At 29.9% G+C, this 9,852-nt stretch overlaps 1 long non-coding RNA gene across 1 annotated transcript; it reads left to right on the top strand.

The window, feature by feature from the left end:
* The first annotated feature begins 3,617 nt into the window (after window positions 1-3,617).
* LOC132754955 (uncharacterized) lies at window positions 3,618-7,114 on the top strand. The gene is made up of 3 exons (XR_009629150.1): window positions 3,618-3,684; window positions 4,443-4,521; window positions 6,405-7,114. It is a non-coding gene; the product is annotated as an uncharacterized LOC132754955 (long non-coding RNA).
* The last annotated feature ends 2,738 nt before the right edge of the window (window positions 7,115-9,852 follow it).

The following is a 9,852-nucleotide window of genomic DNA, read 5'->3' as shown; positions in this document are numbered from 1 at the left end:
GTTTCAAATTCGTAAAAGCAGCCCATGTTTGCCAGTGGTAATTCGCTTGTTTCTGCACGTAATGTTATCATAATTCTCCTTCTTACTTATTACAAAAGATGAATTATTCTTTTTTATGCAATCCATAGAAAACGTTTAATAAATCGTTTTTTAATTATTTTGTTTTTGGTCAAAGTTGTTTACTATAAAGGAACCTCCGATATTTTCAATTTGATACGATTTAACACTTGCTTTTAATTCGTTTATAGTATATATTTACTGATGCAATATTGTAAGGAGGTCAATAAAGTAATCTAATCTGTTTTATGTTGCTTTGTAATTAATTTTATGCAACTTATTCATTGATCAGTTTTAAGTAATTTCTAGATATAAAACAATGACTTTTCGATGGCTTTATTATAAACAATAGCAGTGTGAAATATTTAATCAGTGTAGAAAGGAAACTTTAAGGATCGATCCAGAAGGTCAAACTATTACTGCCACAGGGTCTATTTAACTGCTTCTGTTAATGGACGGCATTGGTAACTGCAAGACTTCTTGCGTTGGTTTTAACAGTATTAAACATTCAAATATGAAAAAGTTGACTATAGTTATATCCTAAAATGTATTCATATGCGATGACCATATAAGATTCAATGTGTCATTTTTGTGCCGATTTTCCAACGGTTTTGTGAGTAATCATCTTTTTTGGATTGAGATTTATTGTCAACGTCTATCCTGGTTCATTAGGAAGAGATTTATATAAAAGCATGATTTAATGTCGTGACCAATTGATTAAGAACAGGTAAAAGGATTTTATAAATGATAGTGATGATTTTATAAATTCTACATAATTATAAAGTATCATAAAATTTGGATATCAAAACAGCAAAATCTAGTATACAGATCTAGTTTCAAGCAAATTTATTACGTTAATCAGCATTCTTATGCCATCAAATTCACTAAGAATAATTTCAATCTCATAACTTCTAAATAAAAGCACATTCTTCACATGTTTCCCTGAGAAAGAAGAAATGCGTTCAATTGCTCCAAGCAAACGACAATCTATTTTGGTACATTTATTGAATCATTAACAGTGACCTTGAAATCATTTTAATTATCCTCAACTAAAGGAGCTCAGTAACCTTTCATGACTAGATTAGCTTTACAAAATAAGATAAAATCGAGTATGTGGCTATAAACAAATATTAAATAAATTTGCTTCTAAATTTATGCGAGGTTCAACCACGATGCAAAGATCTTATCCGGTTGATAATGAAATGTATTCTGAATCATAAAAGAAGTGCTTACACATAATTTTGAGCGCAGACAATTTTTTGTGAAGGAAAAAATTACGTCTGCCAGATTTATAATTTCAGAAGACTTGTTTCATTCATTAAACTCTGATGATACATTTTTTTTTCAAGAAGTCGAAGACTGAACACGGCGTTAGCATGTTCTAGGATAGGCAGAAGAGTTGCCGCACATTTCATTGTTTTCATTTTGTTTTCAGCGCTTTCAAAGAACCACTTTATATCAGACTTTTAAAAATTGTACAAAAACACTTATTAACAAATTCATTGTTATATACGGACAAGGGCATTGCAACGGCAAACATCTGCAGTACCTTTATGATTGCAATTTTGTTCCCACTCTCACTTTCTTTATGTAAATAGAAAAATCATAAAGAAAACTCATAATTTCAATATAGCGCTTGTACCAACTTATATCATTTATTGTCATTATATATAATAAAATCAATCGTGTTTTGATATATAAAAAGTGTAACTATGAAACATTTCAGATCTTTTTTTCTCCCTTAATTTGGTCATGTGAAATGATTAAATCACGATGATCATATGTAATGAGTATTTAAGATGTTATCACTTTAATCATTAAATGCGTTGACATATTTATATTCTTGAAAAAAAATGTTATATCTATTACATCTACTTTTTACAAATCAAAAGAGTCTGTTCCATTACGTTTTGCTTCATTCATTCAGCTTAACAAAAGTAATTTCTTATTAACTAATTCCTCTGTTACTTTTTTACAAAACGCATATAACTAAATAATAGGTCACCGAATATTACCATCAAACTTTGATTATTTCATTAATCTAATATCTTTCATAAATGTTATTCCTATTGCATCAATATATTTTCAATAAAGACTAACGTTTCGGACAAATATACATGTAACGTAAATCTTGCTCATGTACAGACTCAATCAAACCGAGTCTGCAATTTTCTTGTAATTTTGTTGTGATTAATGTTTCCAAGGGTTCACTTTGTTTCCAGATTTTTTTACTGAGGAGTATTTAAGCTTCCAAGTTAAGATATTTCTCACGCTGAATAATTCATTCATTCAAATATGATATTGTTTCAGCGCTCAATATTCCAGCGGGACTTTTACTACAAAATATTATCACTGTCTCGAAATGTTTTTACTCTAATCTACTAAAATCAAGAACAAGAATGCTTTCATTCCCGCGGACATTTTATTTTCGTTTTATAGGCTTTCACACAATTTGAATGACTTTAAAATACATGGCTTGAAGTGCAATGCTTTGCAATTTGTGATTAAATGATAACTCTTAACTGCATTATTTTTTTTCTTATATGTGTGAAACTTATTGTTTGCAAATTTTAGATTCGGGCATTTCTTATTCATTACTTACTATACAGAACTTCAGACTTTACCTTGTTGATATTCATTCATTCTTTTTTTTTTTTTTTCCAGATAGACACTTTCATTCATTTACAGTTTCATATAAAATATATTTCGTTAGCTCGACAATTATTTTGAACAGAAATAAGTATAATAATTTAAGCAAGATTCCTTGGTAAATGAAGGTTTGTAAGTTTATCACGTGTATTTATTATAATATAAAACTATTTACTTTTTTATGCCGCCAAACTTAATCTCTACATTTTTGGACACATCATTGGCATGTACAACTTTGGACACATCATCGACAGGTGTAAACAGTATGAAAATCTATATACATATTTTGAAATTCAACTCGCATTCTTTTGAAATTACTCGTATTTTTCGGCAACTCATTCATTAAAATACTTGAATTGAAAATATTCAAGGGTATTATACGTGAATTTAATTCAATTAAAATTCCATACTTCAAGAGGTGTGGTAGATTTTTGATAAGTGAAATATGTAACTTCAGAATTTTGAAAGGAAAATGCTATCAGTTTAACGATTTATTGATTATTTTATTTAGACATTATAGACTATGTTTCAAAAAGAACATTATCAAACAATATTTTAATATTCCACTGACGTATGACTTAGGGCGGTAGAAAATAAACATTTCTAGTTTGGCGCACAACAAACGTGAACTATAGATATAATTTCATCAATTGCATGGCATAAACGAAACATGCAGTCTATTAAGTAGACCTTGTCATTTACAAACTGATTTCATAGCATGATTAGCCTTGCTTTTACGAGGTCTTTAAATGTGACTGAAAACAAAAGGTTTGGATAATATTTTTAATATAAAATGATTGAGCAAATTTATATATTGACTTAATCATTTATCACTAAGATTTCTATATGGCCCATTTATTAGATGTACTATCTAACAAACATGCTAACATACTTTTTTCACTTGCTAAGACCACGGGGGGGGAATCACGTGACTTTGTATAGTAATACCCACGAGAAAATGGCGACTGCTGAGCCCCGGTAAGTACCTTATTATGTTAAATTAAGGTGACAAACGTTTCTTAAATCAAAACAAAACCTGGCGTATCATATGCGCGTAAATTTTCTTCAAATGACAATACAAAGTGCATTATCCTACGTTTTGTGGTTTTTGAAAACATTGTTTGAATTGTGTGAAAATTGCACATTCAGCGATAGTAATTTGCACGAAGCGATATAACTTGGTACCAAAATAAATGAAAATAAGCCTTCTTTTTGCACTTAAGACACCAAATCAATCATTTTATTGACATCTGTTCTTGTAGAATTCCATATAAAATTTTGTTCGAAGGTCTGTAGCCTACAAATGCTCTTTGCAAGTGTTTAGTAAGTAAAACGAACAATTTCTGGATAGTAAGTTACACGAAAACAAAATAGTAAGTTTCACGCACAGTTTCCAATAGCTTACTTAAATGTGACGAAACTATTTTATAATTCTTTTGGTTTTAAATTTGCAAGTGTGTTCCGTCTACGGTGACAGAGAAACAAATATCGAGAGAGTATTTTAATAATAATTCATATTATTTCATAATACATGTATTCATATTCATATAATTTCATAAAAGATTACTTAACTTAAAATAACTAAATTAGACATTGACATTGATACTCAACAATGTACGTTACACTTGGCCCTTTTTCACGTTAGACTGGACCCACATCCGTTATCTTTAGAACTAGATTTATAAAGAAATAACTGTGCAGAAGGAAATATTACAATACCATCATTTATTTTTCAGTATTTGCAATTAGGACCAAAAACGCAAAGGAGAAGACATTCGCCATTTCACATTGATATTTAATGCCATCATAGAACTGGTATACAAAGTTTTTTATTAAATTTATTCTTTTATACACTGGCAGATTTTATAAATAAACCCAAGAAGTTTTGTTAAAATGTTATGTACAAAATGTATTACTATACGTTTATTTTCTTACCATGTGCAAATGTGTTGCGTCGTAAACTCTTACTTTTTGTTTGTGATAGAGTAAATAAGATATTCAGTGCGTCCATGGCCGAGTGTTTAAAGTCCTTGATTTTTATACACATGCTTCTCACCGCTATGGGTTCTAGTCCGACCAGAGTCCTTGAATTCTTTCATCAAACTAGCTAACAAAACGTCGGTGCTTTAACTCAGGTGTCCCGACATTGACGGTGTGATTTGAAACCCAGCATCTAAGATTGTTTTATGTAAATATTTTTTTTACTCCACTTGCCTGTTTGATCAAATATTCGTTTTTCTTTGAAGGTCCATTATGCCTCTTAAATGCTATCATTTTTATTTTAAAAAAACTGTTTATTTTTGGTATCTTGTTACAGTTTCCGAAAACATACTCATTTGCTAGATACTCAAACTATCTTTTACATCTTTGGTTCTGTTGGAAAATGGTATACCTTTAGTGAATAAGTATTTCGTATGGAAGTCAAAATACTACTTTGTTTACATTTTGCTACCTTAGCGACACATCACTTAATATAATGTTCAGTGCTACCTTTTTTAGTTGTAATAAAATACTATCATACGTTTTATCCATTATTTAAACATTATCAAACACATGTTTGACATTTCTAAAGAATTTATAATTTCATAAAAACAATATGGATTTTCTGAGGAACAATGTGCCTTTAATCATAACTTGTATCACTGTATCATTGTTGTTTGTTGTTGTTGTTTTTGTTGTTGTTTTTTTTTTAAATTTATTCTTTTATACACTGGCAGATTTTATAAATAAACCCAAGAAGTTTTGTTAAAATGTTATGTACAAAATGTATTACTATACGTTTATTTTCTTACCATGTGCAAATGTGTTGCGTCGTAAACTCTTACTTTTTGTTTTGTGATAGAGTAAATAAGATATTCAGTGCGTCCATGGCGAGTGTTTAAAGTCCTGATTTTTATACACATGCTTCTCACCGCTATGGGTTCTAGTCCGACCAGAGTCCTTGAATTCTTTCATCAAACTAGCTAACAAAACGTCGGTGCTTTAACTCAGGTGTCCCGACATTGACGGTGTGATTTGAAACCCAGCATCTAAGATTGTTTTATGTAAATATTTTTTTTACTCCACTTGCCTGTTTGATCAAATATTCGTTTTTTCTTTGAAGGTCCATTATGCCTCTAAATGCTATCATTTTTATTTTTAAAAAAACTGTTTATTTTTGGTATCTTGTTACAGTTTCCGAAAACATACTCATTTGCTAGATACTCAAACTATCTTTTACATCTTTGGTTCTGTTGGAAAATGGTATACCTTTAGTGAATAAGTATTTCGTATGGAAGTCAAAATACTACTTTGTTTACATTTTGCTACCTTAGCGACACATCACTTAATATAATGTTCAGTGCTACCTTTTTTAGTTGTAATAAAATACTATCATACGTTTTATCCATTATTTAAACATTATCAAACACATGTTTGACATTTCTAAAGAGTTAAAACAATATGGATTTCTGAGGAACAATGTGCCTTTAATCATAACTTGTATCACTGTATCATTGTTGTTTGTTGTTGTTGTTTTTGTTGTTGTTTTTTTTTTGTAAGAAGTTATTTTGTTCTTGCGAATTCTTCAATATATTTTCATAAATTAAGTAACATAGTGACTAAATGTAACAAATACCGCCATATAAAAACATCGATCAGCATTCAGTTAATAAACATCACCATACCAATTAACAAGCAATTATATTTGTTCATTACAGTAAAATGAGGGCCAAGACACACCTGAAACTGCAGAGGTCAAAGAACTACTATCGCCACAGAAAAATAACACTGAGCCGTGTAACAAAAGTTCATTTGATATATTATAATAACAACCAATTAAGCATTCGTCTTATAGATAAAAAAGTGAAATATTTGATCTTGAATAATTGAAATAAGTATTTCTATCTCTTAACATATGAACTTTAACTTTCTTTTAATGTATATGTATGCTAATGGAAACTGTGCGTGAAACTTACTATTTTGTTTTCGTGTAACTTACTATCCAGAAATTGTTCGTTTTACTTACTATACATTTGCAAAGAACATTTGTAGGCTACAGACCTTCGAAAATATATTTTATATGAACTTCTACGATAACAGATGTCAATAAAATGATTGATTTTGTGTCTTAAGTGCAGAAAGTAAGTTTATTTTCATTTATTTTGGTACCAAATTATATCGCTTCGTGCGAATTACTATCGCTGAATGTGCAATTTTCACACAATTCAAACAATGTTCTCAAAAACCACAAAACGTAGGATAATGCACTTTGTATTATCATTTGAAGAAAATTAACGCGCATATGATACGCTAGGTTTTGTTTTGATTTAAGAAACGTTTGTCACCTTAATTTAACATAATAAGGTACTTACCGGGGCTCAGCAGTCGCCATTTTCTCGTGGGTATTACTATACAAAGTCACGTGATTCCCCCCCCCCCGTGAAGACGAAAACACGAATTAGATTAACTGACTAATATGAATTTCATATATCATAAAGACATACAAAATTTATGACTATTAACATGAAAAAAATCAAAAATCCCTTAATCCCCGTGGTTAAAAATGTAAATCTATGTAAATGACATTTTCGAATAGTACTTTTAATTACAGAATGTTAAACAAATTGGTAAAATATCGTGTGTTTTATGAGATCCGACATAATGTACTTGTCGTTCTGTTGCCTTCAAATCGAGTCTGCGGTGTTTCTTCGAAAAAGAGAGCATAACTGGAAGAAAATGTCAATCATCCCATAAACATGTAATATAAATTATTAAACTAGAGAGAAAATTGAAAATATAACAGTATGGGAAATGTTGTAAACTTCTGTGTCTAAAAGAGTGACACGTCTTCAAAAATGTTTGATAAAGAATTTGTTTATGTCGTAGAAACATATTTGAATACAAAACAAATAGAAAGTCGCAGTTCTACAAATCAGTTTGTAAGTATTGAAACTATATGCAAATCATAATTAAATTAAATAATTTTAAAAATCTGAGTAATTGTATATTGACTGATACTCTCTCAGTAACTGTTGTTTTTAAGTCAATCATAGTTATGGCAAAATAAAACATTTCAGGTAAATAATGTGAATCACATGTAGGAATAAAATGTCTATGTTAAATGTAGAAATTCTTTCTTGTCAAAAACGTGAACAATATATGGTTTATTGTTTTCATACCTATATAGCAAAGAAAATAATCATTTAGGTGATATGATAGGAAAACAGTAATTTTGAATTACGCAAATATAAAATATCCTAAGCACCCCTGTAATTGATAAACTTTACATTAATGATGTCTTATTATGTAATATCTTGCTAAAGCCAAATTGTGTCAGATAAGTTAAATAAGCAATCCTTTTTAAAAGCCTGTGCACTGATTTTTGCTAGCTTGAATGTTACGTTTTCAAACGATTCTTGTAGAATACTTGTGGTTATTAAAGCAGGTTGCAACATAATGTCTATTACCGCCGTATGAATACATCTGCGGATGTTTTTAAATTCAAAATTTCACCATTTTCGTGTTTAAATGTTGAATTCTGCTTAAGCCGGGACGATAACTTGCACTTTCCAGTACCGTGCATGAGCAGGCTCAATCAAACGGAGTCTGCAACATTTTCAATTTTGCCGTGTTGGGCTTTCTTTAGGGATTCTGTTTTTCTCTATTTTAGTAGAATCAGTTTATAGCATTACTTTCATGACAGTTGTTATCTATTGTGACTAAGTTAGCTTTATATATTTTTTCTAGAAATAACATTATATAACTACAAACCATCAAAAACTAAAAGCTCTAAGGTACTAGATATAACTATAATCAAGGGATGAAATTCTCTACGATAAAAAATTTCGCCTGCTCCAAATTTAAAAAGGATTTTAAAAAATTTTAAATAAAAACGGCGAAACATTGAGTTTACTGATGTATTTCAACAATCAGTTTTTTGTTGGTTTTTTTTGAAAATCAAATAGAGTTAAGTATAAATTTACAGAAAATTTGTTAAAAGTTTTTTTTCCTAGTTTTATCGCTACAGGTCACATGCAGCATTGCTCATGGCCATCGTTTGTTGTCCTACCCTGTAGTTTTGTAACCATAACCGGAAATCTAGCAATTATTCACCGACCATGTCTAAAGTTTTTATAAACCTGCTCAGTTTTTGTCGCATGGACATCAGAAAATATGAGAAAAAATCAACAAGTGAGTACGCCGTTCAAGGAACACAGTCCCCAATAAAGTCCAGCCAGACAAGGTCAGCGAATACAAGCAGGAATAGAAAAAATATTGAAAATATTTTTATGTTGCGCCTTGTTTCTTTTAATTGCAGTAGAATAATAATGGTCTATGCGCAACAGTAAAACGGATACATCAGTTTAATTCATAAATTACTTTCACACATTTTTTGAAATTTAAGTAACATTTTCAATTTTGTCGTTAAGAGCGTTCTTTAGGGATTCCGTTTTTCTCTATTTTATAAGACATTCTGTTAGTGCGGAATATGTATATTAAAATATTCTTTAAATATGCTTGTAGAAAAAAGTCAAAATTTACATATCGTTAATATCTTAACGGTTTTCTTTTTTAATTACATTTGTATTGCATCATTTAATTTATCAAACTCATATTAAATGCCACAGAAATGAATTCACTGTAATTATTTTATAACTAAATATAAAAGAGGCTTGTCATTTGTAAGAAATTCTAAAGCAGCATTTATAGCAAGAATTAAACATTCTAGAAAATTGGGATCCTTTCCAAAGCAATGAAACATTTGCAGGTTGCCAGGTTCTGACTGAGTCTATTCATTAGAGATGATTAAAAAGTGCAACTCCCTCCTCCCGCACCGTCTTAATATGTATTTAACCCTTAGCGTTAAAATAATTTGAATAAACGGCCCCGAAGGACCTGTTTGATTTAAAAGAAACGAATTTGATGTTAAATTATCCCGCAAAATTTAAAAAGTTGTAAAAATGAATGACGATGTTCTTAGAATTCCCAATGTTCATACATTATATTAAATTGTTTTAGGTTTTTCGTCGAATTGATATTTTTTCGCATTTTTCTAATTATTGATGTTTGATATCCGGCAAGCTGTATTGCAAAACAAAATCTGCTGGTATTTTCTTGCTGTATTTTTTTATTTTTTGTTCTTTGACATGTCCCTGATACTTTCGT

The sequence above is a fragment of the Ruditapes philippinarum genome, unplaced genomic scaffold (genome assembly GCF_026571515.1).
Source record: "Ruditapes philippinarum isolate M1 unplaced genomic scaffold, ASM2657151v2 ctg4297_1_1_1_1, whole genome shotgun sequence".
Lineage (NCBI taxonomy): Eukaryota > Metazoa > Mollusca > Bivalvia > Venerida > Veneridae > Ruditapes > Ruditapes philippinarum.
The sequence above is the reverse complement of the archived record's forward strand: the minus strand, read 5'-3'. Positions and strand labels throughout refer to the sequence as shown.